Here is a 16,570-nt window from a genome sequence, read left to right as displayed (position 1 = left end):
TTTCTTAGCACCATTTCAAGGCGCTTTACCCGACTCGTCCAGTGGCCGTGATGGCGGTAGCTCGCTGGGTAATAAAGGGGTTAATACCAGCTTTGTATTCTCAGATGGTACTAAGCCTGAAATTCATGGTGTCACACCAAATTAGACATGGCCACCATGAATTTCTAGTGAACAGTAAAAAAAAAAAACACAACACAGAGAACATTTTTTATTAGAAATAAAACAAAAAAACATTTAGAGACTCCATCTTTATTATAAAAAAAATCCTTAGTCCGACATAATCCACAGGCACAGCCATGTCAGCTTGATCACTGTGCACAGACAGTCTATATACAGTGAGAACCAAAGAGCAAATTCAACTCTGCTTCATCTTGTGCACAGACACAGTCTATACACAGTGAGAAGCAAAGAGCGAATTCAACTCTGCTTCATCTTGTGCATAGACAGTCTATACACAGTGAGAAGCACAGAGAGCCATGTCAGCTTGCTGCATCGTTCTGGACAGAGCGATGTAGCAGTCTGACAGTGACGGCATGATTGCACTTGCGTCTCGCAGTGCATCACCCAAATCCCAACAGCAGTGCCTCAGTTGTGGAAATACATGCAGCTGAACTGCTGCCATCGGGAGATTCTGCTCTGTGATGCGATGACACTCGCATCACGGCGAGCCAGGACCTGTGATGACGTCATACTCACGTGACCAGTCTGTAGCCAATGAGGTAATACAACATTCACACATGACTGGTCACATGGGTATGATGTCACGGTCACAGCAGGTCCTTTTAGCCAGAGGTGCTGGGAGGCAGAGTCTGCAGGATGTGTCGGGGGACCTGTAAGTATGATCATAATGTTTTTTAACAGCTCCTGGACCCGAACGGTTACACGAACTGTAACACGAACGTCCCAGACAGCTCGTATTCGTGGTCGTGAGCACAAACACCATGTATTCGGTACGGACACTGAACTTTACAGTTTGGGTTCGCCCATCCCTAGTGTCTACGAGAGAACAATTATGTATGGACATACAGAACTATCATCAATTTACAAGTATGGGCCTTTACGCTAGTTACTAGCGCTTAAAAGTTACTGTCCCTATACCTATATAGATTGTGGTCCTTGAAGAAGAATCATATGGTTCGAAACGTTGGACTTTCGGACTTTCTCTGCACATGCCAAATAAAACAAAATTCAGCACCAGACTGGACTTTTCATATATTCTTTTAGTGTGCCGGAGTATATACTTTGATTGACTTTTTTCTCCAGAGCACCTACTTATGGTAGTGAGCCAGGTTTATTTTTCCTTTGTCTCTTGTATTTCGAAACAGCTTGCCTACTCTGTTATTCTGACTTCTCTGCTTCAGATCTTGGCTACTTATATTGGTAAGGCACTGTCTTCCCTGACCTCAGATAGTCTGAATATATCTTTTGCCTTTGTGCACCTGTACCTAATACCTGTGTCTCTAGCCCGATGCTGCAGTCCCAGGGACTGTCCTGGAGTGCTAGCTAGTGACCATAGGCAGTTACAGTGCGTTGCGAAAGTAATCGGCCCACCTTGAATTTTTCAACCTTTTCCCACATTTTAGGCTTCTAACATAAAGATTAAAATTTTTATTGTTGTGAATGTCAGTTATACTTTAGCTGCTGTGAGGTTCCCTCTTGTGGCCAGGAATTGTTTGGACAGAGACCAGGTGTGCTGGAGCAATGGGCGTTTCCATTGCTAACTCTCTGCTTATTTAAACCATGGTCTGCTAGCAGGCTGAGCCGGTTGTCATTTGTTCTTTAGTTTACCAGCCTTCTCATCTTGCTCCAGACCACATCTACCCCAGATAAGTGCTTTGTTCTTTCTTATGTTGTTTTGTTCTTTTTGTTCTTATCTGGGTTTGTCATTTACTGTGGTTATTGTCAGTTCATTTGCATGCAGGAATCTTCCCTCTCTGTGCTTAGCTTGGAAGCTTTCTGAAGCTATGTTTGGAGTATTGCTCCTATAAGTCCATGTGTTTGTTGCTTCTTGTTATTTGGAAATGTTCCTGCTTTCTGTTCATTGGTTTGACAAGAGCGCCTGATATAGGACGGAGTTCAGATTGTGCGATCTGAGGACTTTTTGTAATATCAGGTATTTGGATTTTTGTAAGGTTTTTCTCTGGCCACCATCAGCCAATTTCCCATCCTTTCCTATTTAGTCAATTTAGGGCCTCACCTTTGATAATCCTATCATCCATCTGTGTATTGTGTTTTCCTATATCACAGTAGTCTTTGAATGTGGGGGGCTTGCTATACCTTTGCGGTCTATTTCTGAGGCAGAGAGCTATTCATCCTTCCTTTCTTTAGGATAGCTAGTTCTCCGGCTGGGTTCGCAGTCCATAGGATGTTAGTTCACCCCTCAGCTACTTCTAGTGTTGATGGTTAGTAAGGGGATGGCGGCCAGATTAGTTGCCAATGCTCTTGTCACCTTTTTTGCCAATGATCTATTGTGATCTTCCATGGTTCCGGATCATAACATTTATGTTATGATGAAAAATCAACAAGTGGGACACCATTGTGAAGTTGAAAGAAATTTATTGCTTATTTTAAAATTTTGTAAAAAAGAATAAACTGAAAATTGGGGCATGCAATATTATTCGATCCCTTTACTTTCAGTGCAGCAATCTCACTTCAGAAGTTCATTGAGGATCTCTGAATGATCCAATGTTGTCCTAAATGACCGATGATGATAAATATAAGTCACCTGTGTGTAATCAAGTCTTCGTATAAATGCACCTGCTCTGTGATAGTCTAAGTCTTCTGTTTAAAGCGCAGACAGCATCATGAAGACCAAGGAACACAACAGGCAGGTCCATGATACTGTTGAGGAGAAGTTTAAAGCCGGATTTGGTTACAAAAAGATTTCCACAACTTTAAACATCCCAAGAAGCACTGTGCAAGCAATCATATTGAAATAGAAGGAGAATCATACCACTGCAACACTACCAAGACTCGGCCGGCCCTCAAAAATTTCATCTCAAACATGGAGAAGACTGATCAGAGATGCAGCCAAGAGGCCCATGATCACTCTGGATGAACTGCAGAGATCTACAGTTGAGGTGGGAGAGTCTGTCCATAGGACAACAATCAGTCGTACACTGCACAAATCTATCCTTTATGGAAAAGCGGCAAGAAGAAAGCCATTTCCTAAAGATATCCATAAAAAGTGTCGTTTCAAGTTTGCCACAAGCCACCTGGGAGACAAACCAAACATGTGATAGAAGGTGCTCTGGTCAGATGAAACCAAAATCGAACTTTTTGGGCAAAATGCCAAACGATATGTTTGGCATAAAAGCAACACAGCTCATCACCCTGAACACACCATCCCCACTGTCAAACATGGTGGTGGCAGTGTCATGGTTTGGGCCTGATTTTCTTCAGCAGTGACAGTGAAGATGGTTAAAATTGATGAGAAGATGGATGAAGCCAAATAAAGGACCATTCTTGAAGAAAACCTGTTGGAATCTGCAAAAGACCTGAGACTGGGACGGAGATTTGACTTTTAACAAGACAATTATCTAAAACATAAAGCAAAATCAACAATGGAATGGTTTAGAAATAAACATATCCAGGTGTTAGAATGGCCAAGTCAAAGTCCAGACCTGAATCCAATCGAGAATCTGTGGAAAGAGCTGAAAACTGCTGTTTAAACGCTCTCCATCCAACCTCACTCAGCTCGAGCTGTTTGCAAAGGAAGAATGGGTAAGAATTTCAGTCTCTCGATGTGCAAAACTGATAGAGATATACCCCAAGCGACTTGCAGCTGTAATCGCAGCAAAAGGTGGCGCTACAAAGTATTAACTTAAAGGGGCCAAATAATATTGCACGCCCAACTTTTCAGTTATTTTTTTAATAAAAGTTTAAAATAAGCAATAAATTTCGTTCAACTTCACAATTGTGTCCAACTTGTTGATTCTTCACCATAAAATTTAAAATTTTTATCTTTATTGTTTGAAGCCTGAAATGTGGGAAAAGGTTGAAAAATTCAAAGGGGCACTGTAAGTCTATCTTCACAATCAAAGGTTTTAGTGACTACCCGGTAGTCGCTAGTCATGCCCCTCCAGGGTAAGCCTGGAGAGTGGTGCACTGTTTCTACACTCACCAGAGTTACACAAGACATAGAAAGTTGAATAAAGTGATATCTTAATATCTGCGATCTGATGTTTTATTCCTGAGAAATCCACATTTTTCTTATGTACTGTAAATGAACTGTTCAAGCCTATAGAACAGACACTAATCTGCATGGGAATCTGCCTCCAGCGCTTATGTTTAATATGAGAGTGTTACACGTGTGAGACATGTAGCTAACACAGCTCAGCTGTACAGTAACACTGACTGCCAGTGATGGAAGTTGAAGCATCGAGAGACAACTGTAGAGGGTTTTTTTAACCCCTTCACAACCTTGGACGTACATATATGTTCTAGGTCAAGTCCCCCGCTTACCAAGGGTTCCAGCAGCAAGCCCGCGCCAATCCCTGCACATGTCTGCTGACCCGATCAGCAGACATGTTCGGCTAACAGGCACGTTTGGATCAGAGATCCACCCGTGCCTGCCAACCACATAGATAGTGCTGTCAAAATCTGACAGCGCAATTTAAATGGCCACAGCGGGGATCATGCCATTCCCTACCGTTATCAGGACGCCATAGTGTTGCCATGGTAGCGCGGAGTCAGCTAGTGACACCTGACACTACCGTGATTCACTTCCTGTGACAGCCGACAGAACGTCGTCACACACAGGAACAGTGCATTTTTGCTGATCAGAACCGTGTTGCAGTGTGCAGTCATAAAGTCCCTTAGGGGAACTAGTAAAATCATTAAAAAAAAAGTTTTAAAAACTATGGAAAAAGTAAAAAAAAAAATCTAAAAGTTCAAATCCCCCCCTTAATGCCCCATTGAAAATAAAACAAACAATAAAAAAAAATGTTAAAAATACAGATATTTGGTTTCGCAGAGTTCAGAAATGCCCGCTCAAAATATAAAATCAAATAATCTGATCGGTACAGGGTTTAGCAAGATAAAAATTCCAAATGTCAAAATTACATATTTTGGTTGCCACAACATTGCATTAAAATGCAATAAGAGGTGATCAAAACAGCGCATCTACACAAAAATGGTATAATTAAAATGATACCTCAAGACGCAAAAATTAAGCTGGCATTGAGCCCCAGATCCCAAAAAATGAGAACGCTACAGGTATTGGAAAATTGAATTTTTTTTCGCTCCTTCGTGAAAAGTACACCTACACATTTGGTATTTACGAACGCGTACTGATGTGAGTCATCATACTGACATGTCAGTTTTACCATACAATGAACGTGGTAAATAAAAGACCCCAACAACAATCGTGCAATTGCACTTTTTCTGCAATTTCACAGCGCTTGGAATTTTTTTCCCGTTTTCCAGTATATGGTAAAACTAATGTTTTCAATTAAAAGTACATCTCGTCCCACAAAAAACAAGCCCTCATATAGCAATATTGACTGAAAAATAAAAATGTTATGGGTCTTGGAAAATTATTATTTTTTGTATTATTATTATTATTATTATTATTATTATTGAATATTAATAGGATAACAAAATAGAACAAATCAATCCCAACAGCCCATCTCGACGGACCCCCCCCATATTGCAGATGGATTTAAAGGGGTGGTTCGACATACAAAGTAATTTTCATCCTAAATCCTTGTTTAGTGCAATAACCTATATTAATTTTTTAATATATTTTAACTAACAATTCCTACTCCTTCCCTAACTACACTAACTTTTTCTTTCACTACTTCCTTTTTTGATGATGCTTCATTTGAGAATCCCAGTGCATGTTAGGATACTCAAATGAAGAGTCATCAGGTGGCAGAGTCTGTGGTCCCTGCCCCCTCCCTAAAAAGAAGCATCATCAGTGGCGCTAGTTCCATTAGCTGGGCTAGTCCCTGTACGCAGTATGATTTGTACAATGACAGTGCGCTCTGTTGACGGGTCAGATCAGCAGTAACGAGCCAGCGGTAGACTGGTGTAAGAATATCTGGTGTGCAGAGATCAGCACCGGTCTTCACATGTCGAGTAGTCTTGGAAAACAAAGTGTGCTCTGTTCTATTGCCAGCATGCACTGGGATTGTCAAAAGAGCATCATCAAAAAAGGTAGTTAAATAAAAAGAAATAGTGTAGTTAAAGAAAGAGATGGAGCTTTTAATTAAAGTATATTATAAATTAGTTTTCTTTATTGCATTAAATAGATAGGGATTTAGGATGAAAATGACTTTGTAAGTTGGATCATCCTTTTAATGCGGTACTGTTTTAGTTATACACAGTTCTGCAGTGAAATCGGAGAACAGCCATTAATTACATATCACAATGGTAACTCCTTTTATTTAAAACTAGCTGTACTACCCGGCTTCGCCCGGGTTAATAACTGCTGTTAACAAAATAGAATGTATTAACAAGAATTTATTCTGCACACAAAAAACACAAAACAAATAGAAATCTAATTATTAAAAGGCAAAAACTAAGCTAATAGAAGCATTTCACAACATATATTTCAACACCCCAGATATTCCACACAGATTTAAGTAAAATGGTCAAAGTAATGTTTAGTAATCTACTCCTTATTCGAGAGCCTTTTGATAAACATTCTTTTGTTGCACCACATGTTGTCATTTGGAAGCAGGAGTTGTGTCCAAGAAATGCTTTGATATTGTACTGGTACCTGTCATCAGAGACTTTAGGGCATCTGGTGGTGACAGATAGGTGGAAGTTTCATCTTGTCATTTGCACAGCATAAACCTGGCGCTTCATCTTTCTATTTCAGGGCACTGCAGTACATGCAGACCACATCCATGTTTCCTATCTGAACTTTAGGATGATCCTGATAGTTTATGTCTGACTGGTAACAAAAGGCAGCATGTTTCAAATCTCCAACCATTTCCTGTGCCCTGGTGGAACAAAATAGCAATTCTCTTAGTGGCAAGTCGGCCTTCTCTCTGCTGAGATGACTCATTGGCCGGTGAGGAAGCAGCTCTTCTTCTCTTATCTGTGTAACGGGGTGCCAGGGACGCCTCTGGGCTTGTAGTCGTGGCCCCTTCTGTCAGGCTTACCCCTGGCTCCGCCGTCACTATCGGGACGGGAGATGTCTTGGTGGGGCAGAGTGTGGTGGTGCAGATGTCGTCCGACGTATAAACACTCTCCAGGCATGGTTCGATGCAAATAAAAGACATTCTTTATTTCATAACTCTTTCCAAAAACCGGCAGTTACAGATGACTTCACGTTCTTTTCTTAGCTGGGGAAAGCCTGCCCTGACGTCTCCTCCAGTGGGGATGTGCCCGGCTACTCTACTTCACCTGGCAACCACTTATGGCTACCCACAGCCCGGACCCACACCGGGACTGCTTCGCACTATGAGGTTCCGCCCGCTCCTTTTCTCTCCGGCTTCCCTGTTCTTCCAGCTCCCTTCTTTCTTTCTTTCTTTCTGCCCACTCAGCTCCACACTCTGCCCCTGGCTGTCTCTTCTCTCCCGTCCCGGACACAACTGACTTCAACACACACACACTTCTCTCTCTAAGCTGCCGGCTCCTCCTCTCTCCTGCCCTGTTTCTATGGGGACAGCCGTCCCACCCGGGCTCTAGGGGAAAACCCACTGCACAGTAAAAACATGTTTATTAATAACATCAACAGTAACTACCCCAGAGTGAGGTATCTTCAGGGGGAAACTGCACCTCCTTGTAAGGGGTCTGCCCACCCCTTACATTCCTCCCCTCTTTAAGCCTAAGCCTCCCGGCAAGGCATAAATCTAAAACCACATGTAAAAACAAACAAAGTCATTTTAATAAAACCTCAAACATGTTCACCTTAGGGCACCCGCAAGGGGCACACCAGTCCAGCGCCCGGAGTTCCTCCTGGAAGCTCCCGGTCTTTGTAGACAATGTGCCCGGAGGCCGTCAGCAGGCACTCCCGGTCTTTGCTGATCTTCTGCCCGGAGACTATAACAAGCGCTCCCGGTCTTTGAAGGCAGGCACACGGACACTAAAGTCTTCCTTAACAACACGGAGGGAGCCCCTGGCTCAGTCCAGCATCAGGCTCCTTCCGGGCTCCGTAGCTTGAACAAAGGTTGCAACTGTGAAACTTTGCCGGCTCCGTAACAATGGCGGTATTCAACACAAACATGTCAATAACCTCCGGTTTTGTATCTTCAACCCCCGACGGGGTGATGGGGACTTCCGCTGAGTCAGGGGTGACGGTTTCACTGGGTCCCACTCGTCTTCTTCTAGCTCCCGGGTAGGTTGCTCTTCCGGGGCCGGAACTGCTGTGTCAGTTGGAGGTCCCACCTCGACTGGCAGGGACACCTCCGGACACTGATATGTAGTTCCCAGGACTTTGCTTCCCGGCTGCAGCTGTGCCCTATAGGTGGCGCGGACTTCAGTCGAGGTCTCGCCGGTCGCGGCATCCCAGGTAGTGACCCAGGTTACTTTGGTGGGCCGCTCCGGTCCTTCTGGCACAGCCGGTAAAATAAGGGTAAGTCCTTCTGCGGCCGCAGTCTGCTTCGGCCGTCCTCTCCCCCGTCTGATTTCTACCAGCGCGCCCACTGCAGCATGCTGTTTTCTCGGGGTCTCCATCTTGCTCGGAGTCAGCGTTTCTGGTAATGGTGTCGGGGTCAGTGGAGATGCTGGAGGAAGTGGAGGCGGGCTTACTTTTCCCGCTCTTGGGTATACTCCACCCCCAGTCTCACACATCAGGTCGACCCCTACGCGGCGGTTCTTCTTTTTCTCTGGAACACCGCCCACTTCACATATCTTCCTTCGTGCCCTGGGACCGGCACCTCCCCTCATTGGGCGGAGTACTCCGAACTTCTTTTTCGGCACCGGCCAGCCCCAGGCTCTTCTTTTGGCGCCAATTCTGCGCGTGCTTTCTGTGTCTTCACAGACAACGGCCATCTTGCCGCCATCTTGTGCCCGGTCCAACGCCTTAGGCACTTCTTCCTCTTCCCACCATGGGATCGGGACTCTTTTCCAATAATCTGGATCCAGTGTCCTCGGCATCACTTGATCTCCTTCTTCTTGGAGCGGGACCCCTTGCATATGATCCGGATCCTGCCGACTACGCCACATGTAACGGGGTGCCAGGGACGCCTCTGGGCTTGTAGTCGTGGCCCCTTCTGTCAGGCTTACCCCTGGCTCCGCCGTCACTATCGGGACGGGAGATGTCTTGGTGGGGCAGAGTGTGGTGGTGCAGATGTCGTCCGACGTATAAACACTCTCCAGGCATGGTTCGATGCAAATAAAAGACATTCTTTATTTCACAACTCTTTCCAAAAACCGGCAGTTACAGATGACTTCACGTTCTTTTCTTAGCTGGGGAAAGCCTGCCCTGACGTCTCCTCCAGTGGGGATGTGCCCGGCTACTCTACTTCACCTGGCAACCACTTATGGCTACCCACAGCCCGGACCCACACCGGGACTGCTTCGCACTATGAGGTTCCGCCCGCTCCTTTTCTCTCCGGCTTCCCTGTTCTTCCAGCTCCCTTCTTTCTTTCTTTCTTTCTGCCCACTCAGCTCCACACTCTGCCCCTTGCTGTCTCTTCTCTCCCGTCCCGGACACAACTGACTTCAACACACACACACTTCTCTCTCTAAGCTGCCGGCTCCTCCTCTCTCCTGCCCTGTTTCTATGGGGACAGCCGTCCCACCCGGGCTCTAGGGGAAAACCCACTGCACAGTAAAAACATGTTTATTAATAACATCAACAGTAACTACCCCAGAGTGAGGTATCTTCAGGGGGAAACTGCACCTCCTTGTAAGGGGTCTGCCCACCCCTTACATTTGCAAGCCTCCATTCCCTCTCCTCAGAAAGTTCATTGGCTCTTGAGCAAGCAGTTCTTGTTCTCTTGTCTACAAGCCTCGCTTTCCTCTCCTCAGAAATTTCATTGGCCCTTGAGGAAGCAGCTCGTTTTCATGTCTGCAAGCCTCACTTCCCTCTCCTCAGAAAGTTTCATTGGCCCTTGAGGAAGCAGCTCTTGTTTTCATGTCTGCAAGCCTCGCATCCCTCTACTCAGAAAGTTACCGTATTTTTCGCTTTATAAGACGCACCGGAATATAAGACGCACCCCAAACTTAGACATAAAAAAGGTAAAAAAAAAGAAAAATGGGGTCCGTCTTATACTCCGGTGTTCTCTTTCCGGAGGGGGGCAGCAGTGGTGGTGAAGCAGGGTCACAGGAGGCACAGGTTGTGCTGGCAGGTGCGGCGGGTCAGTGGCAGCGGGGTCCGTAGTTGCAGGTGCCGTGGCGTCCGTGGTTGCAGGTGCGATGGCATCCGCGGTGGCAGGAGCCGTGGGGTCCGTGGTGGCGGCAGCAGCCGTGGCGGGTGAGCCGTGCATCAGGCCGGTGCAGTGAGTGTCCGCGGTCCCGGTTCAGTGGTGGCAGCGGCGGCGGCTCAGTGGTGGGAGCGGCGGCGACTGCTCAGTGGTGGCAGCGGCGGCGACTGCTCAGTGGTGGCAGCGGCGGGAACTGCTCAGTGGTGGCAGCGGCGGGGACTGCTCAGTGGTGGCAGCGGCAGGGACTGCTCAGTGGTGGAGCAGACGGATGCGGTGTTTTCCCAATGTGTCTGCGGTCCCGATTCAAGTAATGGCGCCCGGAGCGACGCATACGCAGATGGAGCGCTCATCCAAGGGCTCCATCTGCGCACGCGCTGACTCTCGGAGCAGCGCGTGCGCAGATGGAGCTCTCATCCAAGAGCTCCACCGGCACCATCATTTGAAAGTGGGACAACTGGTAACATGCTGCACAGCCGCCCGCCCCGCATGCACAGAGTGGCAGCCAGCAGGTTGCCCGCCCACCCTGCGTACAAGCCGCCGGGTACCTGTGCTTGCGTGCGGTGGCAGCCGGGTACCCATGGCTGTGTGCGGGCGGCAGCCGGGTGCTGTGTGCGGGCGGCACCTGGGTGCCTGTGTGAGGGCGGCAGCCGGCTGCCGCCCGCACGGGCACCCGACTGCCGCTCGCACACAGCACCTGGCTGCCGCCCACACACAGCCATGGGTACCCGGCTGCCACCGCATGCAAGCACAGGTACCCGGCTGCCGACCCCACACAGCACCCGGCTGCCGCCCGCACACAGCCAGGGGTACCCGGCTGCCACCGCACGCAAGCACACGTACCCGGCCGCTTGCATGCAGCCACAGGCACCCGGCCGCCCGATTGCCTCAGACAGGACCCCCCCCAGGTACCGCTTTATAAGACGCACCCCCCATTTTCCTCCCAAATTTTTGTGAGGAAAAGTGCGTCTTATAAAGCGAAAAATACGGTAATTGGTTCTTGAGGAAGCAGCTCTTGTTTTCTTATCTGCAAGCCTCACTTCCCTCTCCTCAGAGAGTTCATTGGGGCTTGTGGGCGACAGTTGGACATGTAGGACGCAGCTCCCCTGAGATCCAACCAGCATCTACTGAAGCAAGGATTTACGCTAAATCTGGAGGTGAAATTACTTCACAAAGTAACTTTTTTGGATGTGGGATACCTTACAGAGAAAAATGAGACCATTCCTGAAGGATCTTATTCAGGCACACTAAAGATATCGATGTCTGAAACCGACCGGGTCATGTAAGTGTTTTCCCTGCAGTCTCCATAGTTACGCCTACAACTGCCACGGCCTTACTCACAATAAAGACTCACTGCCTTGTGATGCCCTCTTAACCTATATCAGACTTGGGGTTCATTGCCCTTCAGAATCAGCCTCATCAAATTTAATTACCAGTGCTGAGGGAGACGCAATTGCCAGTGGATATCACTGAGGCCATAGCTTTTTGGGTCTGCGAATGGGTACCAGAGCCTGCAAAGAAAGCTAGTCCATTACAACTATGCTTATTCTTCACCGGTCAAAATAGCAGAATAAAGGGCTCACGTTAATGAATTTGGAAGCGGATCTTCATATATCTATTTACATATTTATATATCACGACGCCATCAACATTAACTGCCTCAAAAAACAGCTTGCGCTGCCGCCATTAAACTGCATGATTCATAGTGGCAGTTACTGCACCTACCTGTGTGTGTAGACTACTAGTGTGAACATAACGAATCTTCACAGCGTTTAATTCATTACGGCTACTAATTTGGATTACCCCCCCCATTTTTGTTTTTGTTGTTTTGGATTTTTTTTTTACCCTATCTTAATATAATTTGTGATATATTATAACAGATGTAGAAAAGCTACGTACGCTTGAACATAGTGACTTGTCGGCTGTGAATGCTACAGAAACTCCAATTCACAGGAGTCAACTACATATTAGGGCCTGCCAAATACCACACACCTTGCGATGTTTGCTTAGAGAGGATTATAGCTACAGCTACGCTAGTTTTGTTTTGTTTTTTGGGGTTTTTTTTCTCTATCCATTTATGCTACACTGATTATTTCAAAGAGGCACAATTTTATTCTTAATCTAACTTTTATTCAGAGACAAGCGATAACATCTTATTGAAACAATTCACAGCTGAATATTGAAACTTCCTTATAGTCACAGTACACATTCTCCAGTTATCAACATTTACCCGTAATTTATAGAACGTCTTCTTAAAAAACGCAGTTCCCAAACATAGAAGACCTAAGAGCATTTTGAACTCCCCTCTGACAAGGGACCTACTCATCATTTGGGACAGAACTAATGCTCATTTTAATCTGTCTGAAGCATGGGGCCCCCTAACATCCCTTTTTGATAATCCCGACGGCTGTTAGTGTGGCCACGTTTATGATTTGGTCTTCATCCCAGAGGCCTAGGGTTGGTGATACCCTGCTGGGAGCGCCTTCTCGGCCAACCTTACAGCATTTCCGAGCCGCCTTCCCTGATCAACAAATCCAGTGGTTTATGTATTTGCAGTAGCAATCATTCATCTCCTCTGCTCGCTCAGCCTCTGACCTGGCCAGGGTCTGTACCAACTTTGAATCCCTTTAAATCCAACTAGAATCTGCATCACACGTAATTTCCCAGATTTACTTCATTTTGATTGACCCAATCGATTCGAATCTAGTCTGGTATATGAAATCCTGGGCGAAAGATCTGGGGAGTGCTTCCTCTGACGTGGATTGGGCAAAAGCTTATATGTGTGTACATAGGCTTCCCTTGCCTTGTAAAGTGCAGGGAATAAACTTTAAGATCATTTCCCGTTGGTATAGATGTCCGAAGGAGCTACACAAAATCTTCCTGACCGTCCCTGACACTTGTTGGAGATGTAATGCTGCTGAGAGATACATGCTACATATCTGGTGGTCCTGCCCAATAATTCAGGAATTGTGGCGTAAAGTTTTCCAAATTCATAACCACATAACGGGGCGGACAATCACATGCTGCCCGCAGATAGGTCTTTTGTCCATGATCCCCGGAGCTTTCAAAGAGATCAAGCAAGGTCTTCTCCGTCATTTTGTTGCTGTGACCAGAGCAATCATCCCGAGAAAGTGGAAGTCGGGTGTAACCCCAACGATTCTGGAGTGGTTGGCGGAAATGGATCACATTTGCAGGATGGAGAAACTATCCACCCACTCTGAGCTCCAGCTGAGCAAGTTTTTCAGCTCTTGGAAGGCTGTGGCTTCTATTTAGAGAATCCGCTGATTTCGAGGTAATCCTTTCCTCTTAGGAACCAATCGCTTAATTTTTGCGCGGTTCGTGCTGAGAGGTGGAGTGTGGACCTCCTTAAACCGGTTGTGTTCCAAGGGAGACCCCAAGTCCCTCCTTCCCCTCCTCCCTTCTGCCCCCCCTTCTGTGCCCCCCCTTCTCTTCTCTTTCTTTTTCTGTCTTTCCTCTCATTTGAATTCTTCTTTGCTTCTTCTTAACATTCTTTTCTCTTTCCAGTTTTTTTATGAATCTAATTTTAGTGCTTCAGAAATCAACGTTCTTATTTTCATACTCATTAATCAAAGTCCACATGGAGAATTGTGTGTACTTGATCTCTTATTGTGATTGTCTTTATTTCCTCGATATGTGGAAGTATCCATGCACAAACTGAAAATATGCCACTATGTTACAGTTACTTATACTTGATTTTGTATGATATTTTCTCTTTTTCAATAAACATTTTTGAAAAAAGAAGTTCCCAAATACATACCAGTGTCTATTATAAAGGTACAACAAATAACTTAGTTTCCTTAGTCAAAATGGAAAAAGGAGCTATACCTAAAATTAAAAATGAATTGACCAAAAACACATGTTCAAATATACCTATAAATAAAACTGTGTCACAAAAGAAAAAAGTTGAACAAGTGGCGTCCACCAAGGATAAATTAATAATACACAACCAAAAAGGTCCTATCTCTAACGACAAATAGAGTACAAAAAGCTCCGGCACACTCCAAGAATAAGAGAAAAAATCGTGTTTTTTGAAATATATTTTTTATTCAACTTGTGTGTAGAAAAGTCCAACGTTTCAACCTTAGTTTAGGTTTTTATCAAGGACATTCTAAAACACAGTCACTAATTGAAGTTTTTGCTAGGCAACGGAGGTTGCATCAAACTACAGGCAGCATATGAGGTGGTATACCTTGCAATACTGTATATTGGAAATAAGGACAAAAAGGTCCAAGGAAGGAATAAATTGGCTCTCTTTCTATCTTATATCAAGATTGAGGGATGAAAAATCCAGCAAAGGGAAAGTAGATGAGAGCGCTATGTATGCTTAATGAACCATTCCCCAGGCTCATAGAAAAGTTTCAGTTAGATCAAAGTGGGATGAATGCGCTTTCATCCCACTTTGATCTAACTGAAACTTTTCTATGAGCCTGGGGAATGGTTCATTAAGCATACATAGCGCTCTCATCTACTTTCCCTTTGCTGGATTTTTCATCCCTCAATCTTGATATAAGATAGAAAGAGAGCCAATTTATTCCTTCCTTGGACCTTTTTGTCCTTATTTCCAATATACAGTATTGCAAGGTATACCACCTCATATGCTGCCTGTAGTTTGATGCAACCTCCGTTGCCTAGCAAAAACTTCAATTAGTGACTGTGTTTTAGAATGTCCTTGATAAAAACCTAAACTAAGGTTGAAACGTTGGACTTTTCTACACACAAGTTGAATAAAAAATATATTTCAAAAAACACGATTTTTTCTCTTATTCTTGGAGTGTGCCGGAGCTTTTTGTACTCTATTTGACGATTTGTTTTCCTCCGTGCACCCATTTAAAGAGTGAGCCAGGTTTATCTTACCTCAACTATCTCTAACGACGACATTGTTGATCATAACACTAAAGACACTCCTCATATCAAACCGGCAAAGCATTACCCTCCCACTGTCACTCAAGAAGGCCAATTGAATATGACAGATATGGATACTAGCAAAGCATCCAATAAAAGGAAAGAAATGGATGAGAGAACTTATCGAGACAAAGCAAGCTCTTACTCACCTAACTCATTTTATGATGCTAGCGATGACTGAGATATTGTTAGCCCAGACAAACCTTGACCGAGGCTCAACTATAACCCAATTGACTTACCTTCCATTGAACCAAAAATTTTTAATATTATCAGAAAACTGGCAGAAAGCAGAAACTGGCGACTTACAGTCTTTCTTTTTTATTCTCATTAAGAGTATCAACATCAATATAAATGATGCATTTGAAAAGCAAACAAGGAGAATAGAGGATAATTTCGATTACCTAAATAAAAAACTGGAATCCAGTGAAAAAAAGAATTCAAGTGGTAGAAGTAAAAACATCCTTCCTTTCTGAGGACCAAAAGGACTGCTAAGTACAGATTATGGCATTCAAGAAAAAGATGGCAGATTTAGATAGAAACCGCAGAAACAATATCAAACTGCGAGGAGTTCCTCATAACAAATACTGAATTAGAGAGATTTGTGAAGTCTGTCTTCACCAAAACTCTGCCTTCCATTTCTGAACTTGATCTTACCATAGATCGAATACATCGATTGCCAAAACCAAAACATCTATCGGCAGACACCCCTCGAGACGTCATTCTAAAACTCCATTTTTTTCGCACTAAAGAACTGCTTCTGAAGTACATGAGAAACAACAAAACCTTGCCGAATCCGTATGAAAAAATAAAAGTCTTTATTGACCTATCAAAAGAAACAGTTAATGCCAGAAAATTATTTGTACAAACAACCAAAAAACTTCAGGAGTGGGGAATCCACTATCGTTGGGGGTTCCCTACTCATCTCCTAGTGTGGAATAATGGAAAATTTATCCCACTGACAACACCTGAAGAGGGCCTTCACTTCATCTCCAGCTTAAACCTAAATAATTGTTCAAGACAAAATCCCAGCAACACAAATGGTTAGCATCCTTTTGGGAATGGTGGCTTACGATCCCTACTCTTTGTATGTCCTATTCAATCGCGGTTATTACGGACGACTTCGAGATCTTCATCTTTTTTGCTCTATATTATAGAAGAATAAGATTCATTAAGATATGGTACAAGATTGTACTCTCCTCACTCTGGATTACAAAGGTGTCTATTTATTCCTGTTCCACTTCCAGTATCCAGCCATTTTCGTACTCACCTCAAGAGGATCTACACTTCTTTTCATTCCACAAACTAAGGAAGAATGAATTGATCTCTAA

The sequence above is a fragment of the Anomaloglossus baeobatrachus genome, chromosome 2 (genome assembly GCF_048569485.1).
Source record: "Anomaloglossus baeobatrachus isolate aAnoBae1 chromosome 2, aAnoBae1.hap1, whole genome shotgun sequence".
Classification (NCBI taxonomy): Eukaryota; Metazoa; Chordata; class Amphibia; order Anura; family Aromobatidae; genus Anomaloglossus; species Anomaloglossus baeobatrachus.
Note: the sequence above shows the minus strand (reverse complement) of the source record.